This window comes from Ictidomys tridecemlineatus, chromosome 2, assembly GCF_052094955.1.
Source record: "Ictidomys tridecemlineatus isolate mIctTri1 chromosome 2, mIctTri1.hap1, whole genome shotgun sequence".
Taxonomy (NCBI): Eukaryota; Metazoa; Chordata; class Mammalia; order Rodentia; family Sciuridae; genus Ictidomys; species Ictidomys tridecemlineatus.
Genome location: NC_135478.1, coordinates 5,209,042 through 5,227,290, shown reverse-complemented (window position 1 = coordinate 5,227,290; position 18,249 = coordinate 5,209,042). Strand labels below are relative to the sequence as shown.

The 18,249-nt window shown below is 56.4% G+C and overlaps 1 protein-coding gene and 1 long non-coding RNA gene across 9 annotated transcripts in view; one reads left to right on the top strand and one right to left on the bottom strand.

Moving 5' to 3' along the window:
• The window catches only part of Cers4 (ceramide synthase 4), a 28,335-nt gene extending 21,880 nt beyond the window's left edge, over positions 1 to 6,455 (bottom strand). Inside the window, exon 1 of the mRNA XM_078035205.1 lies at positions 6,263 to 6,455. The gene's annotated coding sequence lies outside the window, so the exon portion shown is untranslated. The remainder of the gene's footprint in view (positions 1 to 6,262) is intronic.
• Positions 218 to 11,296, top strand: LOC144371926 (uncharacterized). Of its 8 annotated transcripts, none has more exons than XR_013431996.1 (3): positions 218 to 936; positions 2,346 to 5,697; positions 8,329 to 11,296. It is a non-coding gene; the product is annotated as an uncharacterized LOC144371926 (long non-coding RNA). The 8 variants fall into 8 exon arrangements; XR_013432001.1 differs by having other exon boundaries at positions 218 to 2,453; positions 5,452 to 5,697; XR_013431997.1 differs by having other exon boundaries at positions 218 to 2,453; positions 2,592 to 5,697.
• The last annotated feature ends 6,953 nt before the right edge of the window (positions 11,297 to 18,249 follow it).

Here is an 18,249-nt window from a genome sequence, read left to right as displayed (position 1 = left end):
CACGAGGTCAATGGCTTGGCTCTGGCCACTCACTCCTGGCCCAGGCCAAAGAGTCATGGTCCACCTGGAACCTCCAAAACTGTGAGCCAAACACACCTTTTCTCTGCACCAACTGAACACATCAGGTATTTTTTATAGTAATAAAAAATTAACACAGTAATAATAACAAATAACTGTTACTGGTTTGTGTAATTTCTTTTTTTTTTTTTTTTTTTTTTTTGAGATGGGTCCTCCTATGTTGCCCAGGCTGGCCTCTAACTCCTGAGCTCAAGCAATCCTCCTACCTCAGACTCCCGGGCACTGGCCACTGTGCCCAGCTTGGGGGTGAGTGCACATTTCTTTTTACCTTGGTGCTGGGGGTTGAAACCAGGGCCTCGGGCATGCTAGGCAAGCTCTGTGTCATGGAGCTGCACCCCGAGCCTCTGCTATCATCTCCTTTTTATTGTTATTTTGAAGCATGTTCCTTCCACTCACTGAGGAAAGTTTCTCGACACCATTGTCACCTTACGCCACAGGAGCCTCTGTGTCTCCTGCTTCCCGCCCCCCTTGGTTGCATGGAGGCCACATCGGGGACTGGCCTCCTCATCTGGGTTTGTGAAAATGCTCCCGATGGTCACACAGTGACGAAGGGGCCTAAGGATGCATTTCTCAGGACCGTCCTGGTTGGCAAGTGGCGCGTGACTGTACATTTATTTCCCTCCTCCCTCAACAAGCCGGTGCCCACACCAGGAGCAGAGTGGCCATAAAAACAAGCAAGAGGAAAACAAAACAAAGTTTGGTGCCAGCCAGTCCCTGAGGCCGGTTCCAGGGGAGGTGGGCAGGTGTCTGTTGCCGTGGTTTCTTAAAGACACAGCAGCAGCCTGGGGAGCCTGGGTCTCTGTCAGAGGAAGGTGGCGGACGTTCCAGAAGAGGAGACTCTGTGAACTCCCCTGGCTGGTAAGCCGTCTCCATTGGTCACCTTGTGGCTGGCCGCTAGGAGGTGTTGGGCTGGTCTTGGGGTTCTGGGTCAGAATTGGGGGGTATATATTGGGGTGAATTACCTGCTTGGGCAGGAACATGGCCTGGAGGTGGGAGGAGAGTCGGGAAGACCAGCTCTGGGCACGGAACTCTGGGAAGGCACTGTCTCAGAGATGGGAGTGACCACAGGGACAGGGCAAGGGGTCATCTGTCTGAATGTGGGCCGTAGAACCACCCCATCCCAGAGGAGTGGCGGGCAGCAGGTCTAGACAGTGGCAAGCTGTGGCCTTTGGAGTTTGCAATGGGGGGGGGGGTCTGGGATCTGCTCCTGACCTGCTGGCCTTGGACAGAGTCCTCAGAGAAAGCAAGTCACCTGCCTGCCTGGTGGGAAAGAGCCACAGAAGCCACTGTGGGGCGCATGTCCTTCCGGAGCCCTCCAGGTGGGGCAGCAGGGACGGGGGTTCCAGGACCATGGGGTGGCTCAGTGAGGGGCCCCCAGGGGGCTGCCACAGTCCTTATAAAGACCAGAGGTGTCAGGGACAGGTGCAGAGGGAGGGCAGAGGGGCACCCTCCCTGGCCCTGCCCACCCCTCCCTTGGTGGCCCAGGAGAGCCTCACAGTTCAAGCCGTTTCTTCCCTGCACAAGAGGCCCCGTGGCTCCTCGCCAGGCATTCAAGGTCCCCATGGTGACCTGGTCCCGTTGGCCGTCCCACCCCACCCCACTGACCTCCCACAGCTAGTGACCCGGGGGTTCTCAGGCTGGGGTCCGTGCGTGAATCCCCAAATCTCAGAAGAGTCACTTTAACGACACCAGGATGCCAGCCTTTGCCTGGGTGTCCCCCATCTGAGCCCCTGTCCACCATTCCCGCCGGCTCCTGGCACAGCTTGCCTGCTGCTGCCACTCCCCCCCCCTGCCCCCGCCCCAAGCCTCGGGCCTCCTGGGCCGGGAAGGGACCTCCTCTTGCCTCCAGCAACCAGAGACCCTCCACTGGGCTCGGGCTGTTCTGCCTTGTCCCCGCCAGGAGCCGGGCAGGCTCCCCAGGGTGGGGGCTCCAGGAGGGCAGCGTCCACCGCTGGTTCGGAGTCAGCCTTGACTCAAATGTCCCCTTTTCAGAGAGGCCCTGACCTCCTCAAATAAAGTCACCTTCCTTGGTCTAATCACATTTCTGGAAAATTCCAACAATACATGGGGAAGCCCTCAACATCTTGCCTCCGTTTCTGAGCATCCAGCCCAGCTCCCTCCAGCCTCCGGCTGTCTCCAGGGGGCTGCAGCAGAGGCACAAGTATCACGCACTTGTCACCTTATAATTGGGGAAACTGAGGCATGGGGTTCCCCCCAAGGGCATGGAGTAGGGAGTGGCGAGTTGGAACCTGGGCTTGTGTCTCCAGAACTTGCACCCCACCCCACCTGAGCCCAGTTTCTCCGGCTGTAGCCAGAAATGCCTGGATTCCTGCATCACTTCAAAAACGTGCATACTGGTACCTGCTCTGTGCCAGGTGAGGACCTGCACCCTCGGTCTCGGTGGGGAACTGAGGAGACAGGATTCCTGTCTTCCAGGAACTGATGTTCCGGATGGGGCGGGGAGGGAGACGCATAGTACATATTTTGATAGTTGATTTATTTCATCATGTCAGGCGGCGACCCCAGGTGTGGAGAGAATAAGGTGAGGAGGGGAGGGTGAGTCAGGTAACTTCCTGGAGAAGCTGACGTTTGAGAAGAAGGTGAGGGAGGAAGCCAGGGGCCAGAGCATTTTAACCAGAGAAGACCTGAGCTAGTGCAAAGGACCTGAGGCAGGGCCTCCGGAGACATGGCTGGTGTGGCTGCAGGGGAGGGCAGAGAGGTAGGAATGAGGGACAGAAGCCCTGCCCCTCCCCCAGGAAAGGGTGGTCCTCCCTTTCTTCAGGGTTCAAGGACTTTGGGGTGGATGGCCCCACTTTGGCACCTAGAGGCCAAAGTGACAAAGCAAAAACATCCCTTAGGACCCACAGTTCTCCATGGACTCCTCTGCGGTCTCCCCTCACTCACTCGTGCCAGCCACATGGGCCTCCCGGTTGTGCCTGCAGCACACCGGGCCTGTCCTGGCCTCAGGGCCTTTGTACCTGCTGGTCTCTGCCTGGAATGCTCTCCTTCCAGAGGGCCACCTGGCTAGCTCCTCCTCCGTCTTCAGGTCTCATCCCTGTTGCTGTCCCCTTCTCTCTGTAAGAACAGCGGCTCCAGGAGCTTCATGTCCTTCACTGCCAGGGCCCCCACCATGCGTCCCAATGCAGAAGCTGCGTTAGAGTGAGCTGGACCAACAAATGACGCACCACAGACAGGGACGGGAGGAGGAGCCAGGCACAGGGCGGAGGGGGAGCCTACCACGGGACCCCTCTCTAGACGCAGCCAAAATGTGGCTTCAGGAGGCAGGAGGGGTGGGAGAGAAGAGAGTGGGCTCTGGCCAGTCCAGCGTGTGGGACAGCATCCTATTAACCAAGATGGAGTCCGGCCTGGGGAGGACAGAGGCCTCCTCTACCCCACTCTGGTTAGTGAGGCTGGATCTGAGGCACCTGTTCAAGGGGCTGAAGAAAAGCCCAAGCTGGAGGGACCGGGAGGGGGGAAAGGGGGGAGGAAGGGAGCCGCATGCAGAAGAATGTCTCCTGGGCCAGTTCCTGTCCCGCTTCTCCAAACCGCCCCGCACCACGCCTCTGCCAGCTGGGCATCTAGCGGCACCCCAAGTTGCAGATGCTGGAAAGAGACTGATTCCACTTAAACCTGCTCCCCGTTATGGCTGGCCTTCCCCGCCTCCCCTCCTCACCTAGCCACACGGCACTGGGCTCAGCAGGGCCCGCACAGGAGCCTCCGTCCTGCTCTTCTAACTCCTGTCCTCGTCCCTGCCCCACAGTTTCTTCCCTGGGCTCAGAACAGCGTCCCAATGCCTCTCAAGGCCAGCAGGCTGGCTTCGCCCACGGCCTCTCTCGGCTGGACCTCCCAGCCCTGGCCTTGCAGACTTTCTCTGTGGCCCGGCCAGGAGCTCCTCCCAGCCCCCCCGCCATGCTCGGGGCTCCACACCTGCTCTGCCTCCCTGCTCTCCCTCCCCTTCATCCAGATGCCTCCCCGGATCCGCTCCTGACACAGCCAGGCGACCTCCTGGGCTCCCTCCCTGAGGGCATCAGCTCTGCCAGGTTTCCACATTTTAACAGCCTCTGCCGACCAGGTAGTTATCACCGCCGGCATCGTGCTGAGTGCTTAACCTGTGGGGTGACGGAGGCGGTCAGGCCCACTTCACAGGTGGAGAAAGGCAGCACGAGGAGGTGAAGTCACTGGCCTGAGGGCTCCTCATCTCCAACTGGCAGGACAAGGCAGGCGGCAGGCTGGAGCCCAGACACCGGAAAGGGGGCAGACTGAGGTGCCCAGAGAAGAGGGGGTGCGCCCCGTGGCGCCCGCCTTCCTGTGTCATCCCACCATGGGAGGAGGGGACCTTAGCCCACTGCTGCTGCCATCTACGGTCAGCCCACGGCTTCCGAGCCAACTGCTCACTCTGTGCCAGGCACTGGGCCAACCAAACACTTTATCCAACCTACAAATGGTCCTGGGTCTGGAGGTGGGCAGGAAACGGGGGCCGATGGGAACTTGAACTCCCACCTGGCCCGGGCGCTCTCCCTCATCCCCTTGGGGATGTGGATGCCACGGAGACTTACCAAGCCCTTTCCTGGCCAGGCTCCTTTGACACCCGAGAACACTCCCAGGGATAGGTACTATTCACCCATTTTAGGGAGAGGGGAACTGAAGCTCTGAAGTCTTTCCTGGGACCACAGGCCAGTTCAATGACTGGCCTCTAGCTGATCTCCACTGCCTCATTCTCTCCTCCCTCAAGACACCTCAGCCAGGACTGGGGGCCTGGGAAGGCAGGCAGCAAGGATCCCCAGTGTCTCCTGAGACCTGGCTGGTCCTGCTGGGGCCCAGGTGAGTGAGTAAGGCCTCTAGGACCCCCACCCAGTCCCTTATCCACAGAATCTGCTCCTGGAAAGAGATCAGCTGCAAAGCCCGACAGCTTCTAAGACAACTCCGCAGCCCAGGATTCTTATCTTGGGGGGTCCCATCCCATAGGTTTACGGTTGCTCCAGAGTGGGGCCACCCTGGCCTCTGCACCCAGATGCCTGAGACCTTGCCTGGGCCCAGACTGGGGTCTTGGGGAGCCTCCCCCATCTCAGATTTTGCAAGGTGGGATGGGCCACAACAGCCTCCCCAGCCATGTTTGTGTACCCCCAGCAAGTCTCCCCATCCCCGAAAAGGCCCCTCCCTCCATGCTTCCATCTCCAGGTCAGAAATCTCCATGCGCATTCCTCATACTCTCCTTCGGAGCAGACAAGAATCTAGGTGATGCTCTTCTGCCAAAATGAAGACGGAGCTGGCTCATTTCCTATCACACCCTCGGGCAGGGTCCAAGCTTCCTCCCAAGCCTCTTCCCAACCCTTCTGCAGGCAGGGCACTACAGGGTCTTTTTCTCTTTTTCAGGATTGAGACAATCCGATGGTGTTAGCCTGCTGGCCCAATTCTCTCCGGTACCCACAATTCAGAGAACGGACCGGGGCTCCTCCACCTTCCAACCCTGGCCAGACCTCGCCGCACCTTTCATCTTCCCTGTCCACACTTGGGCCACGCTGGCCTCTTTTCGCTGTGCAGAAGCACCCAGCTGGGCGCTGCCTGGGGGATCATGCTGTTTGCTGGGCCCAGAAAGCCCTCGCTGCAGGGTCCCATTAGGTTGGTTGGCACCTTCCCTGAGAACCTCCTTTGCCGTCCCTCCGGGCACCTCCACCCTTCCCCTAGTTCCCTGATGGGTGGTCTTCCCAGCACCGTGGAATGATGAGATTTTCTATTTACACGGTTCTTAGAAACCGTCCACGCAGCAGGGACTCCGTAGGCCTGGGGCCCTGCTGCGTCCCCAGCCCTGGTACGTCGGTGGCACCAGTGGGCGCCCGCCCCGATTTGCCCGTGACCGGCGCACACTCCGGTGGCGCTCCGCCCGTTCACACATCCGGATTCCCCGCGTCACGGGGCCAGGCTCGCCCCCACTCGCTCCCGCCCGTTTCGCAGCCTCGTCCTTGGGCACCGGAGCCGCCCGGGTCCTCGGGGGACCAGGGCTCTCTCGGGAAGGTGGCCCGGGCCGCAGACCAGATGGGAAGCCCCGAGAGGCAGCCCGGGAGGAGAGCTGGGGGACGCGGGGGCTGCGTTTGGGGGCCAGGGCGGTCATGGCCGCGGAGGCGGGGCCGGAGCCCGTCGCGAGGGTGGTGTTCGGGGCGGTGTTCGCGGCGCGGGGCGCTCTTACCTGGGGGCGCAGGCGGCCGGGCGCACCGAGGGCCGCGGCGGGGCGGGGGACGGCGCGCCTGGCAGCTGACCCGGAGAGGAAGCAGACGCACCGCCCGCGCCAGGCAACCGGACTCTGCTCCCGGCGGGGCAGCGGCCCCGAGCCGCGGGAAAGAAAGCTGGAGGGGGGCGCGGGGCGGGGCCGGGGCGGGGCCTGGAGGGCGCAGCCAGAGGGGGCGGAGCGCCAGGGCCTCTCGGAGCTCGCCCCCACCCCGCGCAAGCAGCCCTCTCCCCTGGCCCCGCCCCTATCCGCCTGGCACCGCCCCAGCCCCACCCCATCCCCGCCCCCAGCCCCGCCCCGCGGCGCGCCAGGCGCTGGTCCAGCCACGCGTCTGAAGTCTGCGCAACCCGCAGCATCTTCTGTGGGCGCCTTCTGGCCCCTGCTTCACCCTGCCCACGCGCGGCATGTGCTCGCGGCCCTTTCTAGGTCCCCTCTTCTGATCAGTGTGCTCTGGCCCGCGCATCTGCGCACACCCCGGCGGCCGCCCCAACCCTGGGGGTGCACTGCTAGGCTTTGGAGGAGAGGCCTATACCCCTCCACAGGCCTCAGTGACCATCTCCCGCCCCAAGTCTGGGGACCTCGTGAAGTGAGGCGCGCGCAGGTTCAGTCGCAGGTTGGGGAGGTGGAGAGGGCATCCTGAGCAAGGCTGCGGTTTGGTGGAGTGCAAGGGTCAGGCAGCCGAGCGGGGGAGATAAAGTCTGGAGATAGGCAAGTGTGGGTGGTGGTTGCAGCCTTGACTTGAACGAGGGCAACAGGGAAGGAGGCTGGGCCTCCCCTTGCCTGGTGAAACCAAATAGAAGACAATCCCAAGCCCCGCTGTTGCTCGTTGAAGGGAAGAGGTTTCCAACGGGATGTCTGTCACCTTGTCGTGAATCCGAGAATCCGAGATTCAGACCCCAGGGCCGATGCAGGAAGTTGAGATCTTAGATCTTCCTGACCTTGGCACCGTAGGCGGGTTGCTTAAATTCACTGAGATTTTATTTCCTGGCCTAGGAAGGGGGAGGGGCTGGAGACCTCTGCTGGCAGGCAGCAGAACCTGTCGCCCCAGTCTAGCTTTTAGCAATTCCATCGTGATCCCTCTGCTAGCCCCTAGTGAAAACGTGCATCCCTCTCCCCCAGGTCTCAGACCCTTCTCAAGGTATCACCTCCCCTGCTCCCACACACTACATTCACCTTTATTCTCCCCCCATCCTTCCAAAAGTCCTTTTGCACATCCAGAAAAAAAAGAAAGCCGAAGCGTGACTTTTCTCAGGTACTTGGAACATGGCAGCCGTGATACTGCTAGTAACAGGAGAGATATTGTGAAACCAGGTAGTGCAAGCCTCCGGGAAGAAGCCCCAGGTCCACAGAGTAGTGGGGGATTTGAGTGGAGAGATTTTGGGGGTGAAAGATACTGTGTGGGGCAAAGGCCGGGTGGCTGGCGCAAGGATTCAGAGATGAGTCTGACACAGAGAGTGACCACTTACCGAAAAGAAGTCCCCTAAAGACAAAGGAATGGACATCTCACAGGGGAAATAAGAGCCAAACCTGCTCTTAGTCTGGTGGGTGAGCAGCCAAACTAGAATATGAAGCATTAGAAGGTGCTCAGTCTTCAAGGCCGCGGGAGTGAGATAGCAATGGGGAGAAGGGAGGCAGGGAGAGTCCCTCATCCTCCTGCGACCATGTGGTGGGCAGAAGTGCCCGCTCTAAAAACATAACACAGAGACTTTCCCAGATAGGAAGGGTGCTCCAGGTGGTGAGGCAAGAGGCGTCACATGTGCAGAAGAGTCACCCATAACCCACAGTCACCTTCACCTTATCAGCACCACCTTTGGTGGAGACTGAAGGTGGCGTGAAGAAGCATGAGTGACGGAAGTCCCACCTCTGCATGGCACAGCATCAAGAGATGGAGGTCCTGCCTTCCCCCCAGATACCATGAAAGCCACACCCCTTTGTTCTTTGCTGGGGCTTCTGTCCCCCATGTCCTGTCCCTTCTGGCTTGAGCAGAAGTCTTTAACACAGCCCCACCTGTGTTTGATAATTTCCAGGTCCACTGTTCTTTCTATAACTCTGGACCCAAGAGTCCAGGGCTACCAAGGTCGGTGAGAAGCCTGGCAGGAGAGAGCAGGCGGGACCCCCCGCAGTTGGGCAGCTTCTCCTCTGCATCCCCAGGCCTGACCCCAAGCCTGAGAATGGACGGGCATTCGGTTCAGAGACGGTTTCCTGGAGGAGGTGACTTCTCAGGCCTGAGGGATGAGTGGATGGGGTGGATGAGGGTCTGTCCCAGGGGCCCCCAGGACTCTGGGGAGAGGCACCATGGAATTCAGAATTGGGTTGCATGGGATATCGGGGAGGGAGTTACCCCTGAGGGCCTGGTCCAGGGTTGGCAGACAGGAGGGAAGAGACTCCAGAGGATTTAGAAGTCAAGTTGCCAGGAATTGGGGGCTGGTGGGAGGCCAGGGTGTGGCTGGAGTGGGCCGATGGAGCTTTGGAGCCTGTGAGTCCAGCGTCAGTGAGGGCCGAGGAAGGCCAGGGCTCCCTCCCTCCCCCGCTCCCCCCCCCCTTCATACTCTTTGTGATCTGGTGATTAAATGTGGGACTGAGAGAAGATGAAGGGAACTGTAAGCCGCAGGACAGCTGAGGGTGTGTGTGACCTCACTTCTCCCAGCCCGCTGTGAGCTGGCCCTAGGCACAGGGCCTTTTCCAGGCCCGAAGGCCGGACCCTTGACAGTGGACCTGTGTGAGGTGGAATGCGGAGCCCTCTGCTGTGACCACACACCCCAGCCTCTGACAGACAGAGAGACTGTAAGGCCCCTGAGATGGGGGTCTTCCTGGATGTCCAGGGCCCAGTGCTTGGGACCCCAGCCCTCTGCCATCCCCAGGACTACTGTCTGTTCTAGTGGGTGTGGAGAGCAAAGTCCAGAATGTCCACGTCTCCCTTTCTCTGCTGGCCCTGCCAAGTCCACCCCTGGGCCTCATCCTCCAGCCCCTAGCCTGGCCTCCTTTGGTCCCTCGTACTGGTCAGGGTTCTGCCCTCCCAGATTTGGCTGCTCTGTCCTCTCTGGCACAACCTTTGCCAAGCAAGAGTCCTGCTCTCTGTGTTGGGGGACTCTGTGCCCCAAAGACAGAAGCCTTCAATTAAGACAGAGTTGGACCCACATTTGGGCTGTGTGACTGTTAGTGTTGACACACCCTCTCTGAGCCCAGTGTCCTCCTCTGGGGGACGGAAGAGGATCATAATGGGTGGAGTGGGCCGGGGGAAGCAGTGGAGTGGAGAGAAAACTGTCCTCACAGGGCCCTGTCCGAACGGCCTGGAAGGGGAGCAGCGAGGGCACAGGAAAGGGAGGGTGAGGGTGGAAAGGCCTCCGCATTGGCTGATCTTGCTGCATATCCACAGGGGCCCTTCCCTGGGGCCCTCTGCCATCAGAGGAAGGGCCTTGTCCTGCTCCCCTCCCTGTAGCCTGCTCCCCCTCCACAGTGCCCCTCACTCCCTGTCGGTCACGGGTGCCCCTTCCAGTGGTCCAGCCCCCAGGGCAGTGCCTGGTGCCCCCCCCCCCGTGCAAGAAAAGAGGGTGACAAGGTGACAGGGTGACGGGGTGACAGGGTGACAGGCTGGGACTGTGGGAGGTGTCGTCTGTGTGCCTACCTGTTCCTCTCTGTGTTCCTCCGTGTGACCGTCTGAGTGTGCCTGGGTGCGTGTCTGTCTCTGGGGACGTGTGTGTGTGTGTGTGTGTGTGTGTGTGTGTGTGTGTGTGTGTGTGTCTTTGTGCATTTTTGGGTGTGATTTGTGCTTCTGGGCTGGTGCGTCCTGACTCTGTCTGTGTGTCTGGTCACACGTGCGCATCGCGGTTTCTGGTGTGTGAGTGCCTGACCCTCTCTGTGTGTCTCTGTGTGCCTGGGTGTGGTCTGTCTCCATGTGTCTGGGGACCTCCGAGCAGGGACCCGCTCGGCCTGGCCCTCCCCGGCGGAGCTGGTACTGGAGCCTGCGCTCTTCTCTCCGGGTGGACTCTGTCTCCTTGGAGGCCTGGTGTGGCCCCTGCCCTTCTTTCCTGCTTCTCACCTCTTCCCAAGCACCCTCTGGGCTCTGCCTCTCCTTCCTCCCCTTCCCGGAGTAGAGGCTTGGCACCCAGCCTCCCTCCACCTCCTCCTGTTCTTTGCTCAAGTCCCTCAGGGCGAGCTGGCACCCAGCACGTGCAAGGGAAGGAGAACCAGTTCACAATGGTGATGCCTCCTGCCAGCCCGGAGCCCCATGCCAGACTGTGGTTCCCAAAGGCTGCATGAGGTAAGGGCCCCAGAAACCCAGCGGAAGGGATGGGGGGAAATCATGACCTGGAGCAGCAGGTGATTTAAAATTCCCATTTTACAGATAAGCTCAGAATGGTTCAGTAAGCTGCCCAAGGCCACACAGCCAAAGGTTGGGGGGAATAGATTTCTTTGGCTTCAGCTCCGCCCATGGGCCTCCCTATTCTGCAAATAAGAAAACCTGGACTAGGAGGACTCAGGTGTGTCCTGGGATATGGGATTTCAAGGGTAGTGCCGGGACAGTCCTGAGCAAACTGAGATGATTGGCCACCCTACCAAGAGGTGAAGAGATTTGCTCAAGGACACACAGTAAGGACAAGAGTCCCTAGGCCAACACCTGCTTGTCCAAGATGTCACCCCCTTTTCCTAACCAGACTGGGAGAGGGCGGGACCTAAGGGGAGCTATGGGACCCTGGGCTGGGCAGTGCTCCGCTCAGGCACGGAGGCCGGAGGACCGCGTGAGCGTAGGAGTCAAGCCAACGGCAAAGAGAGAGCTGTGTCAAAAATAAAATATATAAACAGGAGATGGCAGTCTCCAGTCTGCATTCGAATGTTTCTCTTCTGGACGAGTCAACACATTAGATTCAAGAGCTGCAAAAACGTTGACTAAGGGAACGTTTTCTCCTGCTGGGTCTCCCAGGCTCCTGCAGGCTCAATTTCTTGGTTCTCCTTCCTGGGAGAGCCTTTGTGTGTAAAATATGGACCTTTTTTTTTTTTAAAAAAAATTTCATTTTGCACATTCTTCTGCACCTTATTTTTTTTATTTGTACCAAGTTCTCATTTTTTAAAATATATAAGTTTTTATCGTAGTTGGACACAATACCTTTATTTTGTTTACTTATCTTTATGTGGTGCTGAGGATCCAACCCAGGGCCTCACACCTGCTAGGTGAGCACGCTACCACGGAGCCACAACCCAGCCCACCAAGGTTCCATTTTTAAGTGTTCGGTTGGTGATACAAAGTGTGTTCATGGGGCTGCTGGGGTGGAGCTCCGTGGTGGAGCTCTTGCTTAGCAAGTACGAGGCCCTGGACTCCGTCCCCAGCACTGGAAAGCCAACCTTCATGTCGCATCAGCACCGTGACTGTTGACTTCTGGAATCCTTCTGGAATCGTTTTCATTGCAAACAGAAACCTTTCAACGCTAAATCCCCAGCCCCTCCCAGCCCCTGGCACCTACCATGCTACCTTCTGTCTCTGGGGATCCGACTGCACTGGGGACCTCTTGGGAGCAGAATCACATGGCATTTGACCTTCTGCCTCTGGCTCCTTTCGCTGAGCGTCTTGTCCTGAGGGTCTATCCATGTTGCAATGTGTTGGAATGTCAGCCCTGATCACGCCTGAACCATACCCACTGTGGGACGGCCACGTGGTGTGGAGACAGTCATCCGTCTGTGCACATGGGCTTGTCTCCACCGTTGGCTGCTGTGAATCGTGCACCTGGGAATGTGGTGTCCAAGTATCTACTCTTCCAGGCCCTTCAATCCCTTTGGGTGTGTACCTGGGAGAGAAATGGCTGAATCACATGGTAATTCTATTTCAACTTTTTGAGAAACACGAACCTCGGCTCTGTTTATTCCTTTTTGTGGTGCTGGGGGTGGAACCCAGGGGCACTCTATCACGGAGCCACACCCCTAGCCCTTTTTATTTATCTATTTTTATTTCGGAGACAGGGTCTCACTAAATTGTCCAGGCTGGCCTTGAGCCTCAGCTTTGGAGTTGCTGGGGTGACAGTCATGGCCACTGCACCCCGTGCCTGACAAGACCTCGCTTAATATTCCTAGGAGCTCTTAAAGAGGTCTCTCTCTCGGGGCTGGGGGTGTGGCTCAAGCGGTAGCGCGCTCGCCTGGCATGCGTGCGGCCCGGGTTCGATCCTCAGCACCACACACCAACAAGGATGTTGTGTCCGCCGAGAACTAAAAAATAAATATTAAAAAAATTCTCTCTCTCTATCACCCTCTCTCACTCTCTCTTTATAAATCAATAAAATCATCTTTTTTTAAAAAAAAAAGAAGTCTGTCTCTCTCTCTCTTGCTTGTGAAATGGGAAGTGATATATATATATATATCACATACACGTTGGTACCGGTATGAGGGGACTCTCTGAGTAACCAGTCCCCTGTTCGGACACAACATCTTTGTTTGTCTCTGAGTAACCAGTCCCCTGTTGTTGGGCAAAGTGGTTGCTTATTTGTTTATTTATTTTAGTTCTCGGCGGACACAACATCTTTGTTGGTATGTGGTGCTGAGGATCGAACCCGGGCCACACGCATGCCAGGCGAGCGCGCTACCGCTTGAGCCACAACCCCAGCCCAAAGTGGTTGCTTCTGATCCAAGCAACGGTGAATGAAAAATCTGATACAGAAGTGGTGTCAAACCCCTGGGGAGATTTGAATAAATTCCTACAAGTGAAATGACTAGTCTCAGGGTGTGAACTTTGATAACCATTTGTAGCGTTGATAACGATTGCCAAAGGCATCATCACCTTCTGTGCTATCACCTTTATCACACTGCAAATCTGTGCTAATTTGAAAGTTTCAAAAGAAGCTTGTTCTACTTTGCATTTGTATTATTCTTAGTGAGGCTGAGATTATCTTTTCCTGGAAACTGTTTTTTTTTTAATTGTCAGGTGTTTTCTTCTTTATATAGAGAGACTCTTTGTGGCAAAATACATGTAGACATTTTTTTCCCCCTTTTTATGGTGCTGGGCATGGAAACTCAGGGCCTTGCAAATGCTCTGCCACTAAGCTTCATGACTAGCCCCAGAAGTTCTTTTTTTTTTTTAATTCTATTTTTAAAAGTTTTTTTTTTAATTTATTCTAATTAGTTATACATGCAGTAGAGTGCACTTCTCATTCATCCGGTCGTACCAGATGTAGAGTTACACAGGTCATGCAATCATATAGGCACATAGGGTAACAATGTCTGATTCATTCTACTATCATTCTTACCCCATACCCCTCCCCTCCTTTTATTCCCCTCCAAATACCTCTACTCCCCCCCCCACACATCATTGTGAATTAACATCCACATTTGGCCTTTGGTTTTTTGGGATTGGCTTATTTTGCTTAGCATAATATTCTGCAGTTTCATCTATGTCCTGGCAAATGCCATAATTTCATTCTTCTTTAAGGCTGAGTAATATTCCATTTGCTTTATCCACTCATCTCTCGTTGAAGGGTACCTAGGTTGGTTCCATAGTTTAGCTACTGTGAATTGAACTGCTATAAACATTGATGTGGCTGCCTCACTGTAGTATGTTGATTTTTAAGTCCTTTGGGTATAAACCTAGGAGTGGGATGACTGGGTCAAATGGTGGTTCCATTCCAGGTTTTCTGAAGAATCTTCTTACGGATTCATTGCAGCCCCAGCAGTACTGTCTGAGCGTACCTTTTCCCTAATCCTCGCCAACATTTATTGTTGCTGGCATTCCTGACGACTGCCATTCTGACTAGAGTGAGATGGAATCTCAGTGTCTTGCTAAGTTGCTGAGGCTGGACAAAGACGGGACCCAATTCTTGTTTTCTCAGTTGTCCCCAAAACACTCATTGCAACACCCATTTTTTTTTTTTTATGAGCAATTTTGAAAGATCACCAGGCTTGTGGGGCAGTTTTGAGGTGTGACGGGAAGCTGAAGCTGTCCTGCCTGAAAACTGTCGCTCCATTGAAAACTTGGGAAATCAACCTGCTCCCAGCCTCCAGCTCTGGCACCAGCTGAGCCATACCCACCGGGAGGAGACCGGGTTTGGGAGAGGGACTGGTTGTGGAATGTCATAATGTTCCCTGAAACACTAGTAACAGCAGGCCCAGCTGTGCCATCACAACCTGAATGACGAACCTGACACTTGGAAGGAGTTCAGGTGGTGGGAGGAGGTGGCGAGGTGGCGGCATCAGGGCGCAAAATACAGGTGAGTCATTGCTGGAGGAGGACCTGGTGGGCAGTCCAGGCACCATTAGATGCAGAGACGGTGTCATTGTCATCAGCAAACGGAGGAGGGGCTGCTCCAGGGGGGGCACCAGCTACCGGCAGGTGCCTTAGACACCAGATCCGAGGTGTCTGCCGGGCCCACGTCCTCTGAAGACTCTCCGTAAGGACCCTCCTGCTCACGTTGACAGCTTGGTCCTCAGTGTGACAGGCGGTGGGACCATTAAGAGGTGGCTCCTTGTGGAGGTCACCGGGGGGCTCAGGGGGTTCCCGGGGCCTGGCTCAGTTGTCTCCAGAGCCCCTCCCTGCACTCTGGCTTCCTGTCTTGCCATGTGACACCCTCCCCTGCCCCAACACACACACACACAGCCTTCTGCCACAAGGGGGTGCAGCCCGGGGGGCATGGCCAAATAAACCCGCGTTTTGTTTTCGTTTTCTGTCCTGGGGACTCAAACACTCCCCCAGGCTGCTCTACCTCTGGGCCGCATCCCCGGCTCCTTTTTATTTTATTTTGAGACAGGGTCTGACGAAGTGGTCTGGTCTGGCCTCAAACTGACCATCCCCTGCCTCAGCCTCCACAGTCACTGTGTTGACAGGCTGCACCAGGAGCCTGGCTGAACCTTTTACTGTGATATAGGAGTTAGGGGCTCCGGAGCAGCCGCAGCTCAGTGGGTACAAATTGGGGAAAGTCATTCTTACTATTTAAAAAAAAAAAATTTTTTTTTGTAGTTGTAGATGAACAGCATGACTTTATTTTGTTTGTTTATTTTTTTTGGGGGGCGGGGGCGGGTACCAAGAATTGAACTCAGGTGCACTTGACTACTGAGCCACATTCCCAGCTCCATTTTATTTAGAGACAGGATCTCAGTGAGTTGCTTAGTGCCTCGCTTTTGCTGAGGCTGGCCTTGAACTCGAGACTCTGCTGCCTCAGCCTCCTGAGTTGCTGGGATCACAGGCGTGCACCACCCCGCCCAGCTTGGTTTTTTTTTTTTTTTTAATTTTTATGTGGTGCTAAGGCTCGAACCCAGTGCCTTGCACATGCTAGGCAAGCGCTCTGCCACTGAGGTACAGCCCCAGCCACGTGAAAGTCATTTTTGGTCTGCAGAGAGGGTATGTGTGCGTGTCCCATATCCCAGATGGGAAAATGCAAACTTGGGAGGTCCCATAAGCAGCTGGTTCCACCTGTCCCCAGGCCAGGTCCTGTTGGCTGGAAGGAGTCTAGGCCCCAGATGAGGAACCTGTGGCCGGAGGAAAAGCCCCAGATGCACCCAAGAGGAGCTCCCTGAGTTCTGGAGCAGGAGGAGATAAGTGACCTGGGGTTCGAGGGGTTTCCTAGGCACAAGAGGGGCTGGCCTCCATTCTTTGTAAGTTTCCCAGCCTCAGGCATTTCGTTATAATAGCAGGAAATGATTGCAATCAGGACATCCTTGATGTGTGGATCCATTCCTGGATTTCCCCCATCTTCACCTGACATCTTCCCTCGATGCGGTCTGTTTCTGAATGTCCATATTTCTGTTTTAAAGACCAGTCAGGTGGGGTGTGGTGGCCGTGCCTGGAATCCTAGCTCCTGGGGTGGGGGGCCTGGAGGTGTGCAAGTTCACAGCCAACAGCAGCAACTCACTGGGACACCCACCGTTGGATTTAGCCCCTCCCTGTGGCAGTGTGACCTCATCCTAACTGAATGACATCGGCAAAGACACTTTCCAAATAAAGTGACATTCACGGGCGAGTGGGAATTTAGGACTCCAACAGATCTTTTTCAAAGACAGAATTCAAACCGCACTACCCAACAAACATTTTTGTTTTTACGTCTGTTTTTCCCCAAAAAGACTGTTCAGGGCTGGGGTGGTGGCTCAGTGGTGGAGCGCTTGCCTAGCACGTGGGAGGCTCTGGGTTCGATCCTCAGCACCACACATAGGAAAATAAATAAAAGTCAATCAACAACTTAAAAAAAAAAAAAAAGACTCCATTCGGAATCATATTGGAAAGCTCAGTGTAATCTATGGCGTACAAACGTGCATGGGGTTGACGTGTCTCCTCTGTCCACCCTGCCAAAAAAAATCCCCTAGATCATTGTATCATTTTTTTTTAATTTTGAGAATCAGCTTGTCATTGCAGTTACAGCCCACACCTTATTAACTCCAACAGAGAGGGCATTCATTTTTGTAATTTGTACTTTCTGAAAAATACAGTGCCGTCTTATCTTCTGTCCCCTGTTCTGGGTTTTTGGCACATGTTTTAATTGGAGGGGACCTTTTTTCTGGGACCAGTGAGCTGAAGCGCGTCAGAAGGCCCTTGGAAAATCCAGGTCAGTGTGGTGGTAAGCACCACCCTGTGGGGAGGGAAGTGGGGACAGGGTGTTCGGGAAGCAGAGAGAGGCCAGCTTTCCCCAAGAGGGGGCAGATGGGAACCGGGGACAGGGTGGTGGAGTTGAGAAGGTGCCCTGTTAAAAAAACAAACACACACAAAAAACCCCAGTGTGACCAGAAACCGGCCACACAGGCCTGAGGGCCCGGGCGAGGGGGCAGATTTCCCAGAGCCTCAGAAAGCTCTTGGTCAAGTTTTTCCTGGGGACTGGTCAGGCTCTGATTCCCAATTTGAAGACTGGCCAGGGCAGCAGCGGGGGAGGTGTGTGGAGAGAACTGGGCAGTGGGACCAACCGGCTAGGGCAAGGGTGACTGGGCACTGCTGGACCCGGGAGAAGGGGAGGAGGTGGGAGGGCTCACCTGCAGGCCTGGGCGGTGCCCAGCAGGGGGCCTCGCGGGATGCCCTCTCTGGCTCAGTGGCCAGGGTGGGCATCCCTCAGGGGGGCGCGCAGTGTGACCGCAGGTTTGGAGGGAAGATGCCCAAGAGGAGGCTGTGGGAGGAGGTGGGTCTGGCCCAGGGTGGGCAGTGGGTCCGTGGTCAGATGTCCAGCTTGCCACCCAAGCCCAGGGGTCAGCAGCAAGCTCCCGACTCTAGTGGAGCTGGGCCGGAGAGGCTGAAGGAAGCCTGCGGGGGCTGGTCCCAGGAGGATGCTGGCTGGAGCTGCCCCCTGGAGCCAGTACCTGGACACCGGCTTGGGGGAGTCTCCCAGACTGGAGTGTGACCTGCAGAGGGGACAGAACCAACCCTGCCTCTCTGTGACATCCCGGGCCAGGCGGGACTTTTCACGGCAGCTGGCACGGATGCAGCCTGGAGTGGCTCTCCAGGTTTTTGCACCTGCTGTATGCTTTGCTTGACCGCCAGGCTGCCCGGGTCCATCAAGATGGTTGATCCATCTTGCCCTTCTCGGCTCAGAGGGCAGGGAGGAGAGGAGGGGTGTGAGCGGAGGCCTGGGCTTTTCTTCCAGCCTGGGGGGGCCTGAGAGGCTGGGTGCCCTGGAGAGAAGGAACCTGGGGGGGCAGCAGAGCTTGTGCTGGTTACTCAGCACCTTCTCTTTGATTTTGCAAACGGCAACGTGTGAGTGTTGAAAAAATTAAAATCAACACAGTTCCTAGATCTGTTCAGAGAGAGAGAGGAGAGAGAGAGAGAGAGAGAGGAGAGAGAGCACTCCAGGTAGGAGCACTGGAGCTGAACTTCAAAGGGTAGGAATGTGCAGGGCAGGCAGGCAGTCAAGCGAGGCGAGGCGTCCAGCAGGTGTGAAAACCTGGAGGGCTGAAGGCTTGTTCTCCTGTTCTCTGGGCTGGAGGTTAATAGTGCGAGAACCAGAGAGAGAGAGAGAGAGAGAGAGAGAAGAGAGGCTGCAAGAGGACCAGGGCTGGGG